The sequence below is a fragment of the Barbus barbus genome (genome assembly GCF_936440315.1).
Source record: "Barbus barbus genome assembly, chromosome: 35".
Taxonomy (NCBI): domain Eukaryota; kingdom Metazoa; phylum Chordata; class Actinopteri; order Cypriniformes; family Cyprinidae; genus Barbus; species Barbus barbus.
The window spans coordinates 23,819,910-23,839,786 of record NC_136763.1 but is presented as its reverse complement, the minus strand read 5'-3'; the positions used below and the strand labels follow the sequence as shown (position 1 = coordinate 23,839,786).

At 37.3% G+C, this 19,877-nt stretch overlaps 1 protein-coding gene across 2 annotated transcripts in view; it reads left to right on the top strand.

The window, feature by feature from the left end:
• The first annotated feature begins 533 nt into the window (after positions 1-533).
• The window catches only part of LOC306854835 (tubulin polyglutamylase TTLL7-like), a 99,520-nt gene continuing 80,176 nt past the window's right edge, over positions 534-19,877 (top strand). For both annotated transcript variants that reach the window (XM_079393082.1, XM_079393081.1), the window contains exon 1: positions 534-695. The gene's annotated coding sequence lies outside the window, so the exon portion shown is untranslated. The remainder of the gene's footprint in view (positions 696-19,877) is intronic.

The window sequence follows — 19,877 nt, the reverse complement described above, 5'->3', positions numbered from 1 at the left end:
AAATATTCTAATATTTTGAGATATGAACTGTAAGCTCTAATCATCAAAACTTTTGAAATGTGTTACTTTACATGTAATGAATCTAAAATATATGAAACTTTCACTTTTTGAAATAAGTTACGAGAAAAAAAGAACTTTTTCACGATATTCAAATTTTTTGAGATGTACCTGTATATGTTATATTTATTATTAGCCTTTTATTATTAGTCATCTGGAATAAGAACCCGGATGGAAACATTGGTTTGTTGCTAAGAGTCCGTGCGCTCCGGAAGAGTCCATTTATTTCAGAGTGGGTAATTATGGTCTCTCACTATTTTATGGTAATTATGGTCACTCACCACATGCCTCTTAATCTACTGTTTAGAAATAGACAGTAAATTTTATAGATTCTATATGAAATTCAAACTGACAAATTGTGGTTAAAGTATATTGTGTTATTAGTACTATGTGAACAATATGCAGTCCACGCGCCCCTATTTGAGCAATGGATCGGTCCATCTTCATCTTACACTTGCGGTAACTGGACAACATACAAAGCAGAGATAGAGAGATTTCATTTAACACCAAACCTTTAAATGACAAGCTAAAAAGAAATAATATGCATTACGGCCAAAAATAAGACTTATACACAAAGAGACAGAAAAGAAAGAACAACAGCGACAGCATCGCAGACAGAGTCTGGAGCCTGTGTAAAGGTAATTCACACAAAACCTTCTCATTCTTGTCATCATTGATCTGATCACTGCTGTTACATAGTTTATGCAAAATAATAACAATGTTACTGACAAATAATTATTCAATGGCTTGAGTTCTTCACGATGTCTTGTGTGTCAGGATGCGGCGCATCTCTCATCGCATCCGCATCTGCCTTTTATAATTAATGAGTATTTTTCACTTTAATAACATGCACCATAACATAAGCATTATTTATACGTTATTAATTTTCGATGTGTAGTTTAGTTGAAGAGCTTCATAAATCCCGGCAATGCAGCACCGGTGTTTTATTATCATCTGGGCCTCCTGGCATCAGGGGATCTTGCAGGGAATTCAGTGGCAAATGAATAACATGACAGCTCAAAGTAACCTGTTTTTAACTGTGCGTTATTATGAAGACGGGAAAAGGAGAATTAAAGGAGAAAAGCAGGTGTTTGGATGCATCCTCATTAAATACGGCCTACTACACAAAGGCCAGCACTTCCATCACATACAGTAGTGATCATGAATTAACTGGTGCACATGAGCCAGATCAGCAAAAACCAGGAGCATGATGCATCTACAGTATGAATCTGTACATTTATCCACCCCATGCCACAGGATCTATCCTTCTTAGCAGTACGCCTCATATGATATTTGGGTGCCATGAGTTTTGTGCCGTAACAGACCAGTGATTTAAGAAGATTACATCTCTGAATTCCTCTGTTGATGGGAGAGAATGGTTTCTGGGATGGATTGATGTTGTTTGCGCATTGGTTCATCGCTTCAATCGTTTTTTTTTGTTATGGATTGTGTTGAGTAGGAGCTTTGGAGATTTCAGGTGCTGTTTTTTCCGCATGCTGTTAGTAAAACTGGTTATTATGTTGCCAAGGAGACATATAGGCCTATGTCTAAGCGCTGTTCCTAATTTAGAAACTTACACAAAACTTAACACCCCACGCTGAGTGTGACTTCACACATATGCACATTTGTTGTGCAATTGGCATACAGGTTTGGAACAACGTCAGGGTGAGTAAATTATACAAACATTTTTGGGTCACTATCCCTTTATGGGTAACTTAAGATACTAATTTACACCCTTTAGGGGTAGAAGGAGCACAAAGGGTGCTGCCCAAGTGACAAGCTACAATTTTTGCAAATAGGCAGTTTTCAAGCAGTCATTATTGGTTATTTTGGTAATTGATGAATTATTTGGATGATTAATTAAGTTACTTTTTTTTAAGCATCAATAGTAAATCATTAAGGGTTTTATTGAACAATTTGTTCTTCTGTGTTTTCAAACTGTTGAAATACATAATGTAATATTATATAGGTGCATATCATCCACAACTGGAAGATATGCAGAAAAAATACATTAACATCACCCAAATTAGTCGAGCCATAAATTTAATTGTGACTTAAAAATATTATTCACACATTTGAATTAATTTCTAATTTTATGAACTGTTTAATAAAAATAATAATGATTTTATTTTATAGTACAACTGTAAAAATGCTATATTTATGTCTTCTCTGTTGGTAACAGGTTTGTAAACGCTTCGCATTACAATTGTGGTGAAATTAATGCTGCACATATACAGGTTATAAGCATCTCAAACTCACAGCTCATGCAGAAATTAAGTTCATAATAAGCAGGATTTTCTATGAACTGAGCTGCTCTGAGATCTATGCAGCAAATATATTTAATTACATTGCAGTCTTTGTTATTTGATTATCACACTAAGCCATATCATAATTCCAAATTGTTTGTTTATGCAAGTCAAGACCGGGTGTGTCTCACTCGTCCCTAAAAGTGAAGCTGCGGGCTCTTTGATCGCCCCCTGGTGGTTGGCTGCAGTACGGGTCATAAACCCCGCCCTCTCCATGTAAACGAATGGGACTTCAGTCAAAATAAAAAAATAAATTACACTTCCAATACAGTTTTGCAAAATATGGTTTTGGTCATTTAAGGTAGTTGTTATCACGCTGATATATGTTCAATTGTTCGTTTTTGTGATAAGTTTTATTTTAGCTAGTAATTTGATGCTATAAAAACGGGGTGTGTCGTTATAGTTGATTTGGTCTGCGGGAGTTTGATTCCGCGGCTCCACCTCATGACTCTACTGCGCAGACTCTGGCTCCAAACCAATCTCTACTGCACAGACTTGGCCTCCAAATGACGTCATTTACTCAAGATGGCTTCACTTTTCTATAGTGGAAGGAAGCGGAGACGTGTCGTCCATCTTTTTTTACAGTCTATGGTCAAGACCATATGCAAAAAAACCCCCAAAAAAACAAGACCACACAAACAAAAAGGCTGTACTCTTTTTCCCTTCCAGTTTAAGAATGAGCTTGTTATTGGAGTATTGAGACGTTGTCTCAGATGCATACAGAATCTTGATTTGTGAGGTACTTGATTTTTAATGAATGATTAACAGAAATGTAAATTCCTTTTTCTTTAACTGACATGCCATGGTTTTTGATTTCCTGTCAAAAGTTCTCAGTGTTTGTGTAGGCAGAAAGTGTTGCTGTGTTTGAGAGGAGTTTTCAAATTTAAGGGCCAAGCTTGGTTGATATGCTGTCTGAATGGAGGCACAAATGGCTCCAACGAACTCACGGAAGTCTGTATAAATAGTATACCAAATAAAAACAAAAACTTGTGATATTGATATGATGGTATTGATAATAAACAAAAAAATAAATAAATGTATGTGAAAACTGGGTATCAAATGCACGCCAACAAATTTCGTATCATATGCTCGCGAAAACTGTGTGTTATATGTACGCCAAACACGTGCATATCATATGCATGCCAAAGTTAATTTTTGCGTATCAATACCGCAAGTTTTAGTTTTTATTTGGCGTACTATTTATACACATTTTCATAAGACCGGGCTCCAATTAGTTGTCACATTGGTCATACAGTATGGCATGAGGCTTTGAGAGTCACGTTTTGCTCTCTATCACCAATATTTTAACCTCTCCCTTCGTCAACCTCTCTCAGACCAAATGGTAGAAAATAGTATCCCAAAATGCTGAAGAGAGGGGCGGTGTCAGCAGAGCTCATTAACATTTAAAAGAAAATGCTACAAAACGGCTTGCTCTGACAAACTTTGTTTAACAGAATCGTTCATCTGATGTCATCATCTTTAGCGTAAATGCTAAATACAATGTATTTCACTTTAGTTTTTCAGGTGATTGTATGTAAGGACATAGGATCAGTAGATCTAAGACAGATTCTTAAATTTGTAATCCCACACTCCCCCCTTTAAGAGTTCTAAAGACTCTCACATAACACAAATTTAAACCTCCAAAAGTCCATTCTATAGCCTATGTTTATTAACATAAGCCCCATCTTGCAGTCATGTAACTTGAAAAAAATAAGGCACATATAACTTATTTTGTGTCTTCACTAAGATTTACTTCGGTGTAAAAGTTATTTTCAGAGCCATACCTGTTGACTTATCTTTACGACAAGGAAAAAAAGTCGTGACGTATTGTCAAGCATGGTGACCCATACTCGAAATTGGTGCTCTGCGTTTAACCCATCCAAGTGCACACACACAGCAGTGAGTAGTGAACAAATGCACACACACACACACACACACACACACACACACACACACACCGTGAACACACACCCGGAGCAGTGGGCAGCCATGCTGCGGCGCCCGGGGAGCAATTGGGGGTTCGGTGCCTTGCTCAAGGGCACCTCAGTCGTGGTATTGAGGGTGGAGAGAGCGCTGTACATTCACTCCCCCCACCTACAATCCCTGCCGGCCGGGGACTCGAACCCGCAATCTTTCGATTACGAGTCCGACTCTCTAACCATTAGGCCACGACTTCCCCAAGCGCCTGTTCAGAAGCCCATGGCGCCTGAATAGCTGTGATGTTCTGTAGTCCATTTCCCACGTAGATTCACTCAGATGACACTTTGTCCTCATGAAGCTTGTTCATGGATGTCTGAGGTGATGCTTTACACCAGGATGCCACTTATGAGGCTGACATGGCATATATACATACCTGCAACACAAGAAAACAAAGAAACAGCAGTATTCATGCATAGACTTTTTTTAGACTTCTGTTGATTGTATAGTGGTTTTAAGTCTGGTGATCGTATAGTGGTTGTGTTGATCTAGTCTTAAGTCATTTGACACCTATGGACCAGTGAGGTGGGGATAAACTACTGACATTGGGAACCTATGAGGAAGTCTTCACCACAGGGTTGGCCCCCAAGGCCTGTTGCACTTCGTTTCTTCCTTGGGCTTCTCACTGGTCTGTGTGTCCTAGTCTGTCCTTGTAGTTGGTGTGTGAACTTTACTGTGCGACATCTCCATCCTCTAATGGAACATCAGTCATAACAAACATCATAACCCAGAGAGGATAGGTGAGTGACTGGAGTGTGCTGTAGTATAGCTTTGAAGGCTGTGAGTGTACTTAACTAGCGTTCTCTCAATGGAAGGAAGTGACAGTCACCTTCCTGTAGTTTAATTTACAAAGGCTGTACATCTTTGCTGTACATTACTGGTGAAGTGAAGCACTCACAACCTTAACTGTTAACACCTGAGCAAGCTTCTCCAACAGTTCGGTGAAGTGGGGAGGGGCTGCTTCAGAGTAGTAAGTAGACTGAGTAGGAGTTCATTGAAGCTGTCAATTTCTCCTAATACCTTTTTGCTTTTCCTACACTCTTTCATCCAGTGTCCAGGTTTACCACAATAATAACAACTGCCCTCTGTGTTGACCTTAAAGGATGCTGCTGCAATCTTTACTCTGGCTTTAACATCAGAGTCTCTTTCCCAAGTAGCTAACCTGTCCAAGTTGTTTTGCAGGCTTCCAGTGGACCATGTGAGATCGAAGAATGGCAAAGCAGATCTGGACTCTGATAAAAGGCCATCAAACCATGTTCGAACTAGTGGTCCTTTATGATCCAGTACCTTCTCTGGAGCGTCAGCTATTCCACTGTACTCACTTCAGTGTACTCACTTACAGTTTCAACTTTCTTCTGCATACAACTAGTAACTTTTGACCAGTCTACCCTCGGACCAATAATGTTCTGTAACAATCTCAGAACTCCCTCTCACAATTCATTTTTACTAGCTTGTTGAAACTCAGAATTATTTACAGCACTTTCAAAATCATTGAATTCTGATTCTGTCAAGATCTGTGACATTAGCTGGGCGACTTCAGCTAGAATATCATAGAGCCGCATCTTTCTGGACAACTCTCTCCTAAAATCAGAAAAATTTCCATGTACCAATGGCAAACTCTCAGCAAGTCTTTCTATGGCCTCAGGAACAAGAGCTGTATGGACTGCTTGTAACTGGAGTATGGGGGTTGCAGATGGAACAGTTTCAACCCTTTCTACCCTACTCTGAGACCCTTGTCTCGCTCCACATACTTCAACTGCATTTACATCTTTCTCCATCCTTCCAATATTGCAATTGTCCTCTTGTCCACACAAAGATTGTAAGTCAGAATAAATTTTATCTGACTGTTGGTTGAGTAAATCACTTTTGGTTGAGGCCTTGTTATGGCCCACCTTTTTAGTGAGACAAGGCAGTCGACTGTTTGTTTTGTTCTTTTAACTTAGCGATACACTGAGCTTGTTCTTGTGCTATCGCTAAACTAAACTCTCTGTGGCAGCAGATAATGCCTTTTATATTTTTCTTCCGAATACATGCACCTAACACATTCTTGCATTCTTCAATTGTCCGTACATTTTCTGGATGAATACCAAATTTCTTTGTTAAATCCAGTCTAACTGACTCCGTCACAACTGAGTCCATGTGATCTCCTAACAATGATTTAAACTCGCTGTCTGTCCATGAAGGGGTAGCTAGTCCACCTTTCTCAGTTGTTGGAATCAGCCTAGAATTCTTTCTAAACATGTTGTAATTTCTTTCTGACACAACAGGACACTTCTAACACCTCCCTGGCAAGCAGAGGGTAACACATAAAAACTATTAACTTTCCCTGGCAAAGCAGAGGATACACCAATAACCTCTCTGACAAAGCAGAGGATAAGCTAGTTAATACACATCATAATGTGTTCGACCTTCCCTGGCAAAGCAGAGGATAAGCAATATGTTAACACACACTGTAACTGCTGTTAACCTTCCCTGACTGAACAGAGGATGAACATTCGTCCCTGGCAAAGCAGAGGATAACACAAATTACTAGCACTGTACGCTAATCTTCCCTGCCAAAACAGAGGGTAACCAATTGTTCTCTGCCAAAACAGAGGGTAACCAATTCTTCTCTGCCGAAACAGAGGGTAACAAATATTAACACGTAATGCTAATCTTCCCTGCCTGAACAGAGGATAACCTTCATCTCGAAAAAGAAATTTTTAGAGCATAACTTAGTTAACCAAACAGTACAGCTGTCTGTTAACTCTTCTCTGACGGCGCAGAGGATAACAAATTTGTACTGGTCTTAAAGGTTCTTTTGGATAGAGTGACACTCACCAACCCTTGGTTGTATAGAAAGATTCAGTCTGGAACGAAGTCAGATCTTTGTTGAGCTTGAAGTTTCAATCTGGATTCAGGTGAGGAGCTCTATCCGGGTCACGGCACCAAAACTGTTGGAAACTCAGAAGCATCTCTTGTTCTTTGAAACCACAATAATGGGGAACACTGCTGACTTGGCAATGGTCCAGAAGACAAACATTGACACCCTCCACAAAGAGGGTAAGTCACAGAGGGTCATTACTGAAAGGGGTGGCTGTTCAAGGAGTGCTGTATCAAAGCATATTAAATGCAAAGTTGACTGGAAAGAAGAAATTGGGTAGGAAAATGTGCACAAGCAACAGGGATGACCCCAAGCTTGAGAATACTGTCAAGCAAAGCAGATTCAAACACTTGGGAGCGTTTCACAAGGAGTGGACTGAAGCTGGAGTCAGTGCATCAAGAGTCACCACGCTCTGACATCTTCAGGAAAAGGGCTACCAAGCCACTTCTGAAACAGAAACATCGTCAGAAGCATCTTATCTGGGCTAAGGAGCTGGACTGTTGCTCAGTGGTCCAAAGTCCTCTTTTCAGATAAAAGTCAATTTTGCTTTTCATTTGGAAATCAAGGTCTGGAGTCTGGAGGAAGACTGGAGAGGCACAGAATCCAAGCTGCTTGAAGTCCAGTGTGACGTTTCCGAAGTCAGTGATGATTTGGGGTGCCGTGACATCTGCTGGTGTTGGTCCATTGTGTTTTATCAAGTCCGAAAGTCAATGCAGCCATCTACCAGGAGATTTTAGAGCACTTTATGTTTCCATCTGCTGACAAGTTTTATGGAGATGCTGATTTCCTTTTCCAGCAGGACCTTAGCACCTGCCCACAGTGCCACACCTCACTGATGCTGGAATTTGTGCTAAAGGAGCCCCGACCAAGTATTGAGTGCATAAATGAACTTACTTTAAAGAACTTGAACTTTTCTGTTTTGCAAATTCTTTTTTTGATTGATCTTAGGAAATATTCTAATATTTTGAGATACTGATTTTTGACTTTCATGAGCTATAAGCTCTAATCATCAAAATTAAAACAAAAAAACTTTTTTTTAATTTATTTTTTTTATTATGCAAGTAAAGAATGTGAAAATGTTTACATGTACCAAATACAGAACCCCATAGATCAAACATATAAGAGAAGAAAAAACAAAACAAAACACTAAGTAAAGAAGGTGACAATATTTACATGTGCCAAAATGCAGAAACACAGACAAATAAACATATATACTGATGGCCAACATGACAAGTCCGTTCTGATTAACTCCTGGGGCCTGTTCCATAAAACAAGTTTACCAAATAAGCCAGGCTTATTTCAGTAATTCTGACTTATTTTCACTTGATTTGGTTTCTGAAAGCAAAATTACCATAGCTCAAGCTCAGTCACTGTGGTAACTTATGCTGGCAAACTAACCTGGTCAAAAGTATACAGAAAATACACCTTAAATAATCAAATAAATAAAAAATAGGCTACAACCAACTGTATTTAATGTATTGTGCCCAAAATGTAGGCGAATTACATTTTAACATTGTGGCTACTCGTGCATGCAGTTTCTAGCCATGCAGCCTTTCTCTCTGAATTTATGACAGCTGTACCTTTTATGGTTATTAGAACATTAAAACATTACAATCTAAAATGGCTCTTTAAAGCATTAAAGCATAAAAACACAATCAAAAGTTAAAATCACTGAATTAAAAATGTAAATTTATAATAGAAATCAGAGTACATTTTAACTGATAAGAGGAACACACATTTAACTCATTTGAGCTAGTGATTAACAGTTGCTGCTATCATAAAAATACACTTATATGTAGGAAAATTCTATGTGTCACATTTAATGTCCAACAACAAATATTTTAGCAGAATGTATATTTTATTCAGAATTCTTGCGCTAGTATTCTATTCTGCTCTGTCTGTGTAGCGCGCATGCGCACCGCAGCGCTCGTTCTCTCGCATAAGCCTCGCCCACTCCTGACAGCTAAATGGATATATTTGCATGACTTTCTGACATTTACAGAGGAAACATAAACGTGTCAGTTATGCTCTGAGGAAAACACAATGTTTCAAATGCGTTAAACAGCACAAATATTCGCTGTTTGCTACGGTGGATCGATTTGATCCATGATCGACATTAAGGGCTGCTTCAGAATAAGCGTGTACGTCACATTATCCTGACTCACTGAACCTGGATAGCATTAGTCAGATTGCGTGAACTTGAATTGTCGTTTATGGAACCGCTTTAGTCCCGATTGATTTGTTAGGTTATTTCAAGTCAGGTTTTGGACTTTAATCCCCGCTTTTCTTAGCGTCTTTTATGGAACAGGCCCCTGTATTTGCATTAATTTGCATGTGAGCATACGTGTGTGTGTGTGTGTGTGTGTGTGTGTGCGCATGTGTCTGTCATTGTGTCTAGGGTTGGGGAAGGAAGCATACAACCGAAATAGCATCATAATAGATTGATAACAGATATAAGTAGTGTAAAAAATAAATAAATAAAATAAAAATAAATAAAGACGAATAATAATAATAATAATAGTAGGTATAAAGACAACAAATGTTATTAGCAACAATAATAACCATAATAATATTAATCATAATAATAATAATAATAGTAATGATTTCATCAAAACTGGGAGAGGGTGGAGGACAATGAAGAGGGCAAGTAAAAATAATAATATTAATAATATTAGTTGTGAATTATAAATAGATTTTTAATAATTGGGGGTGGGGTGCCTCCGATCCCCCCGTGGCTATGACATATCAGAAGTTAACGCCCCAGCCCATGTCACGGGCCAGGGAAGGATGCTGCTGGGCAACAGGGCTCAAAGCAACCCCCCCTCTCCCCCCATCTCCTATCTCCCCTCTCCCTAAACATCAGCCATCCCCGGCCACTACCTACATGCCACACTTATATATTTATTTATTTATGTTTTTAATGTGTATATGTCTCAGCTACTTTGTGATGCATTACAACAGTGAGACATATGGTGCAGCCCAGGTCAGGGACCCAGGTCACCCACACGGCACACTTACCCTGTATATTATATATATGTGTGTGTGTGTGTATTTTTTTTAATTTTTTTTTATAATTTTCCCATCGCCTCATATACACATGCACAGGTTCATAACAGGTGTGCATGTATTTCAGCTGATATGTGATGCATTAAAAAAAAAGTGAGGCATGCAAGTCAGAACCAGCCTGGGCAAGTGGCAGTGGAAGCGATAGCTCAGGGAGACACAAGCCCCACCTCACAGCCACCCACCCGTATTGCAACTCCACCACACCAGATACAGACCTGGATGTCATAGCCTACTGGGGGCCGGAGGCAAAACAAAAAAGATGATGAAGAAGAAGAAGAGGAGAAAAAAAATTTAATCTTATCGATGTTGTCCTCCACCCCTTCCCAAAACTCAAAGATTAATATTCAAATTAAGTTCAAATAGTATTTTAGGTGGGGATGTGTTGTTGTGATTGGTCTCAGTCAAAGAAGGTCAACAGATTTATGACTGCTGGAGGGTAATAAGAGCTGACCAGAAGGGGTGTAATTCTACTGTATTATGAGATGAACTGGATAGATTTTCCATTGAGGTTTTTCCAGGATGCAATATGTATGGATTTTCTTGATTTCCAGTTCATGAGGATAGTTTTGTTGGCGATAGCTGGCGCTACCAGGAGTAACTGACTGTTTGTATTGTCTAAATTGATTATAGATATATCACCTAGTAAACAAACTGATGGAGAATTTGGGATGTGACACCCCATAGTGACAGATAATGATTCAGTGACTTTTTCCCAAAAATGTATAATTGGGGTACAATACCAAAAAGCGTGAACAAGTAAGTATCTGTTTCATTTTGGGTGCAATGTGAACATGTTTCTGAAGTGAATCCCATTTTAAACAATTTCTGTCCGGTTAAGTGAATTCTGTGAAGTACCTTATACTGTATAAATTGATATTTTTGCAGATTTGTGTCCAGAAAACAGCATCCGGAGCAATAGATAGGTCTGATTCCCATTTAGCATGTGGTAAACTTTTTATTTTAATATTATTCTGTATATTTTGGAGAGAGTTTTTTTGAGGGCGATATATTAATTAACTCTGAGATTAAAGGTGAAAGTTCTAGATTAACGGTTCGAGTGTTGATTTTTGATCGGATAGATGATTTGATTTGTAGATATTCCAAAAAACTATTATTCCCGATGCCGTATTCCTGGACCAAATAAGAAAATGAGGCCAGATTATTTCTATGAAAGATGTGCTGGAGTTGTGTTATGCCCTTTTCTGCCCATGTGTGTAAATGAAGTGTCTTTTTATTAACTGTATAATCTGGATTATTCCAAATGGAGGTGTATGTAGATGGTACAAGAGGAGTGTTTGTGATTTGGTGAAATCTCCACCAGGCTGTCAGAGCTGCTGCTATAGTTGGCGCTTTAAAACAGAAGTGTTTTTTGATTGTCTGACAGTAAATCTGAAATTAGAATATCCTTACAAATTGTTTGCTCAATATCTAGCCATATGTTTTCTGATGAGTTTGGGTGAATGCATTTGTATATCTGTTGAAGCTGATTAGCCAGAGAGTAGTGGTAGAAATGTGGTGCTTCCAATCCTCCTTGTGTTTTTGGTTTCTGTAAAGTAGCTAGTTTCTTATTTTTCCAGTAAAATTTGATAATTGAGTCTTAAACCAGGTGAGGGTGGGTTGTGTTGGGATCATTGAGAATAAATAGTTTAGTTTAGGGAGTATAGTCATTTTGATTACTGATATTCTGCCCATAATGGATAATGGTAAATTCATCCAGCGTTGAAGATCATCAGTTATTGTTTTTGAGTAATGGGGTGAAATTAAGACTAACCAGCTCTGACAGCCTGGGGGAAATATTAATGCCTAAATATGTGATGTGATTGGTGCATAGAGGGATAGGTGATGTCTGGGATGTCACGTCCAAGCTATTGTGATTTAATGAAAGAATGGAAGATTTACTCCAGCTGACTGAGTATTCAGAAATTTTCGAAAATGAATCAATAAATTTAATTGTTTCTTGTATTGATGATGAGGGATCTTGTAAATACAATGATGAGTAGCTTGATGGTAATTTTGGATCTTTATTGGGTTTGAGAAGAAGTGAAATTGTGGCAGTATTCATATTAGCTGGGAGTTTTCATTTTTATTGTGATTCGGAAATGCTATGATATGACAGAATTATTGATGAGAAAGAAATCAATGCGGGAATATGAGTGATGGACTGGTGAGAAAAAGGAGTATTCTTTAGCGTTTGGGTGTTGTAATCGCCAGCCATCGCCAAGACCAAAATCACTCATGAACTGTTTTATGGTTTCTGCAGATTGCCAAATGTGTTTATTTCTTAAACTAGATCTATCTATTGCTGGGTTGAGAACTGTGTTAAAATCACCTGCTATTATGCTACCCGAAAAAAAGACGACCCGTCTGTGTTTGGGCCGTATAGATTACCAATTGTAACTGGGCTATTATCGATTGAAATATTTATAATAATAAAACGTCCCTCGGGGTCTATAACAGTGGTATTATGAATAAATGAGATTTTTTTGCTTATTAAAATGCAAACTCCTCTTTGTTTTGAATTATATTGAGCTGAGAATAAATGACTGTACTTTGATTTAATTTGATCTTGATATCTGATAGATGTGTTTCTTGAAAAAGGCCGCTTGTAGTTTATTTAAATGGTTCAAGACTTTGACCTTCTTTGCATGAGAACCAATTCCACCAACATTCCAGGTTAGAAAATTGATAGAAGACTTGTTATGGAAAGGAAATGAATATTACTGTATGAATGTATGAGTCCCGTGCATGTATAGGTGTGAGTGTATATATTTATGGAGTTATGACTGTATGTACATGTGTGTGCATAACATGTTAATGTTGTTGGCAGACGAACAAAACTGAAGAAACACAAATGACAGTGTGTATGAAGCAAAACAACAATAACAGTAATACAAGGAACATTAAATACTGACATAGTGTGACCAAGATGCAACATAAGAGCTAATTTCATGACTTACAATGTGGTAAAGAGAGAGAGAGAGAGAGAGAGAGAGAGAGAGAGAGAGAGGCAATGGGAAGCAAGGTAAAGGTGATCTATTTTTAAATTCATGAACAACAGTTACGTATTCTGATTTGAGAGAAGAGTTCAGAAGAGCCAGGGGGTAATGTCTTTATCACGGTATAACTGTCCATTTATGTAAAGTTTATCCACAGAGATAGTTGCCTTTTTTCCTTCATTCATCATTTTTTTTCGGATTGGGAAGAGATGTTTTCGACGCTCGAGAATGTCCTTTAGATATTGATCGTTGAGTCCGTAGTTTGTGCTTTGAGTTGTCTGCCTTGCCTCTGAACCAGTTCTTTTTGTTTATAATGTTTGAATTTTGCGATGATTGGACGTGGATTGCTGTTGTTTTGGGATCTGATCCGATGCACGCGGTGGAAAGTGATATCCTGTACAGTTTCAGATGGTAATTTCAGCTGTTTTATCATGAAGTCTTTAACTGATTTTTCGGGGCGTCTGGGGTTTGTTCCGGAGTGCCTGTGAAGACTAGATTGTCCCTCATGCTTCGCGATTGTAAGTCCAGAATGCTCTTTCATGGTTTTGTTTTGTGTGACAACGGAGGTGAGTTGAGCGGTAAGAGAGTGAACGGAGTCCTTTAAATTATTTTCTTTGGTGAGAGTGTCTATCTGTTCTTGACTGAATTCTAAGCTGTGCCGTAGTTCTTGAATGTCCTTGTGTATTACTTCTATTTGTTTTTCAATGAAAAAACTTTATCATGTTCCTCTGTCCGTAAACAAGGCGCAGCAACTTGCAACTGCACGAGATCACAGATTGCAGCCCCCCCCCACCCCCCACCCCCCCGACACACACACACACACACACACACACACACACACTCACACACACACACACTCTGATAAAGCATTCGACATTTGTTACATTTTTGTTGAATTTTGATGTTTTGTGTAATAAAATGACTTTCTCTGTGTTCAGGTTTGACTGTAGTAAAATGAATGCAAAACTAACATTTCAGGGCCCGTATTCACAAAACATTTTATCTTACCACTAAGAGTTCTCCTAAATAGCAGTAAAAGTCTTTAGCTAAGAGTTTTCTCTTAAAACCTATTCACAAAGCTGTTGAGACAAACTTTTACTAAGGAATAGGGAGAAGTCTTAAGCTAAGAGTAAGGGCGGGGTTGACCTTGTTGCTATGGATGACATCAGCATGCTTACTAACTATGCACACAGTGATTGGCTAATAGGGGTCTCTGACAGAGATTTATTCATAGAAGTATTGTAGAGCACGATATTAAGTTGCCATATCAAAATAAAGGTTTAAAAAATAATGTTAATTGCCACATTCAAATAAAGATTTTAACATGCAGGCTAAGTGTCACTAATTAAACAAATATATGTTCAGCTAATTTGCAGGGACGGTTCTAGGATTTCATCTTTAGGGGGGCTTAGCCCTCAGAGATACAAATTACCTAAATAAACAGTATTTTACTGTGCTTATGAAAACAATTACAATTACCTATTAAAGTTACAGAAGTTACTTAGTCCTCTTCAGTACTCCTAACGTTTCACAGATTTAGATTTCGCTTTGCGAAATACTCTTAGAGGAAAAAATTAGGAGTCCTAAATTTAGGACTGACACAATCACTATTTTTAAGATTTTCTCCTAAATCAGCGACTTAGGAGCTACTTTTAGCCTTAAGATGTTTTATGAATATGGGCCCAGACCAAAATAAAAAAATGTAATAAAATAAAAAAAATCTAAACCTTTACAAAAAGTTGTCTTTGAGAATAAAAATAGGTCTTTATGCCTAAAAACCACTAGCGAGTTTATAAGCCATTTATATAGAGCTATATAGGAATCTAGTGGCTAAACCATAGAATTGCAGATATTTTTCTTTTTTTAGTCTGACCAGATGGCACTAATCTGACTTTGAAAATTAGATTTTAAAGGCATTGTCTCCATTTTAACTAAGGGTCGACTGATTATCGGCCTGGCCGATTATCAGCGTCGATATTAAGCATTTTTATGATTATCGTATCGGTCATTTTCATAACCGATGTGCCGATAAAATTATTTAATTTTTGAAATGTGCTATTTGGTGCAGCCTGTCGGAACTCACAACTCTGTGACTGTGGCCGAGAGCAGTCTCCGCCCACCGCGCATCTGATTTGTTGGGAGTCATGAGTCCGACCAATCAATGTGGAAGACTAGAGGCACTCTCACACCGAAAGCGCGTGCTAACTGGTGCTGCTTCATCACGCATCAGTTGTCTCTCAAAGGCAGCAGCAGATGTTGCTCAAGTGGCAATAAATCACAATCCACTACACTGAAGTTGCAAAACACCTCAATATTATCCATTTATGGTTTCCGCGATGGGGAAAACGTGGACGGAATCGCGTAATCCAGTCATATAAATGGAATTTACTGTATAACGCAGAGTCACGGAATTTGTCAAAGTTTGGATGAAGTAATCAAAAGTAGGTCAGTACACAGTATCGACTCGCGATATGGACTATCTGCAAACATTAAGCCGCAAAAAGACTATTTAAATATGAATTCTGCATGTCTCTGTATATGTTAATTGCACAGGTTTTGAATACCACACACACACACACACACACACTGAAGTGCGTGACACTTGTTGTGTTTTCAGCATCTGCCGTCTTACTAAATGAGGACATAAATACATGAACAACATCCCCAGAACTACTCTTGAGAGTTATTTCATGAGCCTTTGACCGTTTCATTTGAGTAAAACGATCGTCATATCATACATAGGCTACAGAAACTTAAGAGGTCTTCATGGCAACCCGTCAAAATAAAAGTTTGGTTTATACTACAACAATTATTACAACTTTTGTTTAAAAGAATAATCACACGATAGGCTATTTCTTCCATGTTTTAATTTTAATAGTAAACCCATTTGTTTGGGTTTTTGTAAACCCAAAAAACAGAGTTTAACTCTCATTTGATTAAAAGATAAATTAAATTAATGTTTTATGCTTTCATTTGCACTGCACTGTAAATTAAAACTAATGGAAATTACTGTCACATAGGCCAAGATTAAGTTACTGTCACATAGGCCAAGATTAGGATGACGGAAATTGGGACATTTCAATAGGCTATTGAACCAAGTGTGCCTATAACAGGCTATTAGTGTTATAGTTTCATTAAAATAGTTGTGGTCTTCTTCGCAACTTCTACAATGGAGCTATGAAGACAATTCAATTATTTACACATATTATATACATTGTGCTTTTTAAATTAATCAATTGATGTGCATTAGATGATGAATTGAATAGTCACCTCTTGTAGGTTATGATTTAGTCATCAGAAAATAATTAATGAAGAATTATGAGAGGTTATGCTATTACACATACATTTCTAACATGTAAATTATTGAAGCCAAATACTTACATTTCCCCAAGCTGTTTAGCTGTAGTATTTAGTATTCATAGGCTTAATCATGAAGCATGCAGTGGCCCCACTTTTAACTCTCTCTTTATATTACCCTTATTGTAGATGGATGCATGGAGGAAGACAAGAGTAAGAAGTGCAACCAACACTAAGGAAGGCAGTTTTTGTCAGAGCCCTTTTGACATTAATTTTCATTTTTACTCAAGACATACTGTATATATCGTTTCAAAATATAGGTTATCGGTCTACTTGGTCTGTAATAATCGGTATCAGGCCCGAAAAACACATATCGGTTGACCCCTAATTTTAACATGAAATACTGCCATAATTAAAAAGTAATATCAAAATCTTAGAAAATATATTTCTTTGTATTATTTTCACTGGGAAATTTTTTTATCATAATTATTGCATAAATATTAATTAGTACCATGAAATTCTCTCAAAATACAAAAATATTATGGAACAAAAATATATTACATTGATTTTACTGAAAATAAAGTCAGTTTTGACCATGAACAACACAAGTGTGACCCCCAAATGAACAATACTAGAGGGGTAAACGGGTGATTCACTCAGGAACAAAACACCATCATGGTGCTCAGAGATGAAAAACAGCTTTGTGACTGTGCTTGGAATTATTTTTGTTGTCGAAATAGAGCAAAAACTCTTAATTAACTTCTTGTTTTTGGAATTGTTGTAAAAAAATCAATATTACGTTTGTAGTCATGGCATTTTTTGGAGAAAAAAACAGCACTCTTTGTGTGATATTGATTAACTATATGAAATTATATAAATATATACATTTTCTGTCCCAATATCTTGAATTTTGTGCTCATTCTAAATGCATTCAGACTGAATCTTGCAGTGAAAGAACGCACTCTAAATGCGCACGCGTGACTATTCGAGGTGTTTTGAATGGATTTGCAAAATACAATTACGGTATTATCGCAGACGATAGATATCGCACACCCATACTTATAAATATAAAATGTTTGAGCAAATTATGGACTGGGCACACCATCTCACATCACAAGCACTCTGTCAGCACTTGACACTGCAACTGACTCACATAAAACTCATTATTATCTTCTTTATAGTGTTTAATGTGAAGCATGCTTTGAGTATATTGGGTGTGCAATATTCTCACTGTAAGAATATCAACTCAACTGCATAGTTGCATATATTATTCACAATTAGATTCACAATTATTCACAATTCAAGTAAAAAAGTAAAATGTTAAAAGAGCACATCAAAATTCATTGATGAAAAAAAGATTTTATTTTACAGCATTTTTAGAAGAAAATACATTTAAACGATATTGTAAATGGGATAATATCAAATACACAATATATTAGATACAGTTGCACCACCTTACATCATACAAAACTGCATACTACCTGGTGTTTTGGTAGTTTTAGTGCATTTTGAATGTGAAATTCACAGCTGTGCAAATGTTGAAAAAGCTGAAAATCGGTAAGGATAATTGTGAAGAGTTTTGAAAAAGTGACCTAAGTATTTAAAAGCGAAAGAGAAGTTTGATAATAATAGCATTAGTCCAAAGACCATACTGTATGTTCAGGAGCATTTGGACTTGGACTTGAATAAGCTGGTCTTGATGAGTCATAGAAAATTTGTTCTTGGTCCGGTCTTGTCTGGACTCGTGCACCTGTACTGTAATGCCACTTGCTTATAAAAATGGTATTAAAGAAATAATATTTTTTAAAAAAAGTAAATGTAATCTGAGTCTTTCTTTCCCCCTGATTTATATTTTAAGTTAGTATGCCATGAAGTTATGAAGTGAAATATCCACTGAGTGGTGCTAAAGTGAACAAAATGTTCTCTAAATCAGATGAACGTGAAGCAGCATTATGCAATCTTGCACATATTGCAGCAGTTCAGAAACAAAACGTACACTAAACCCGACCGATAAACCTAACCGATATGTTTAAAATAGAAAAGCAAAAGCAGATGTGAGATAGAAAAAGAAATAGTGTGTGCTCTCTGACTCCCTCTACAGCTGAGAGAGGTGTTAGCAGGAAGTGATGCGACGTCTCAGAGGAAATAAATAGTGAGTGGATTGTGGGTGGTGGAGCTGTCAGGGTGATGCATGATAGCAGGAGATTACTCAAGCACTCATTCATCAAACACACGCCTGCCTGTCATTGTGTCGCTGTAACAGATTGACTGTAGCTTCATAAATTGCCCGAATGTCTCTTTTAGCGACTGTTCTAATTGCATTAGTATTTCATAATTTGGAAATTGTATTGATAAAGCAGATGCTTTTTATGCAAATATTTAATTGCAGTGTTTTGCACTGAACTAATTTCAAGAACGCAATGGTGACAGGATTTTCTTGTAGGTTTGCAGTTTATGGGTCGTCCCTTTGTGGAGACCAAACTTTTGAAGGGTGAGTCAGAGCCCAGAGACTTGACCTTTCTGAATGAAGCACTGAAGCAAATAAACGAACAACTTGGACATATGACATGTCATACGAGGTGTATTTACTTTCCCTTCTGTCAGTAAAGGGACTTTAGGGAGATAAAACAATGTTGAAGATTTTTTTAATCTGAAGAAAAGTCTTCAGCATCCAGTCACAACCAACTAATTAGTTAAAAAACACTCCCAGAACCCTAAAATGAAACATTAATAATCAGTCTGATCAGTGTTGGGAAGATACTTTGAAATTGTAGCTTATCAAACTACAGGCTACTCATAATTTAAGGTTAAAGTCAAGTTTGAAACAGGCGCTTTTGTTACTTAACAAAAGTTACTTAAGAGGGAAAAATCTGTATATATAACTGTGCAATGATATAATTAATAATTAAACAATTGAACTAAATTGAAAACATAGTAATGAACAGAAGCATTTAATTGAATCCATACTATAAAACCGATTGTGACTCGTCACGAATGAATCAGATGCTACAGTACTTATAAGTATGAGAAACACTGTACATCATATCAGATTTAGACTTTGATATTCATAGAGATGCTGAATCAAACATTCCATAATTCCATAACTAGCTTTCTTGTTTTTGGGAACTTCATCGAATCAAAGCAAAACTTAAAATTATTCAAATTATAAATGAATAACAAGCCTGGTATCAGTAGAAAATAGCTTTATAGAAGAGAATAAAGTTTAAAATAAAAGACTCAATATTACATTATAAATACGACTGGATGAGTCGCGTTTGAAGCTGTTGTAAATCAACGTAAGTGTAAATGGGATCA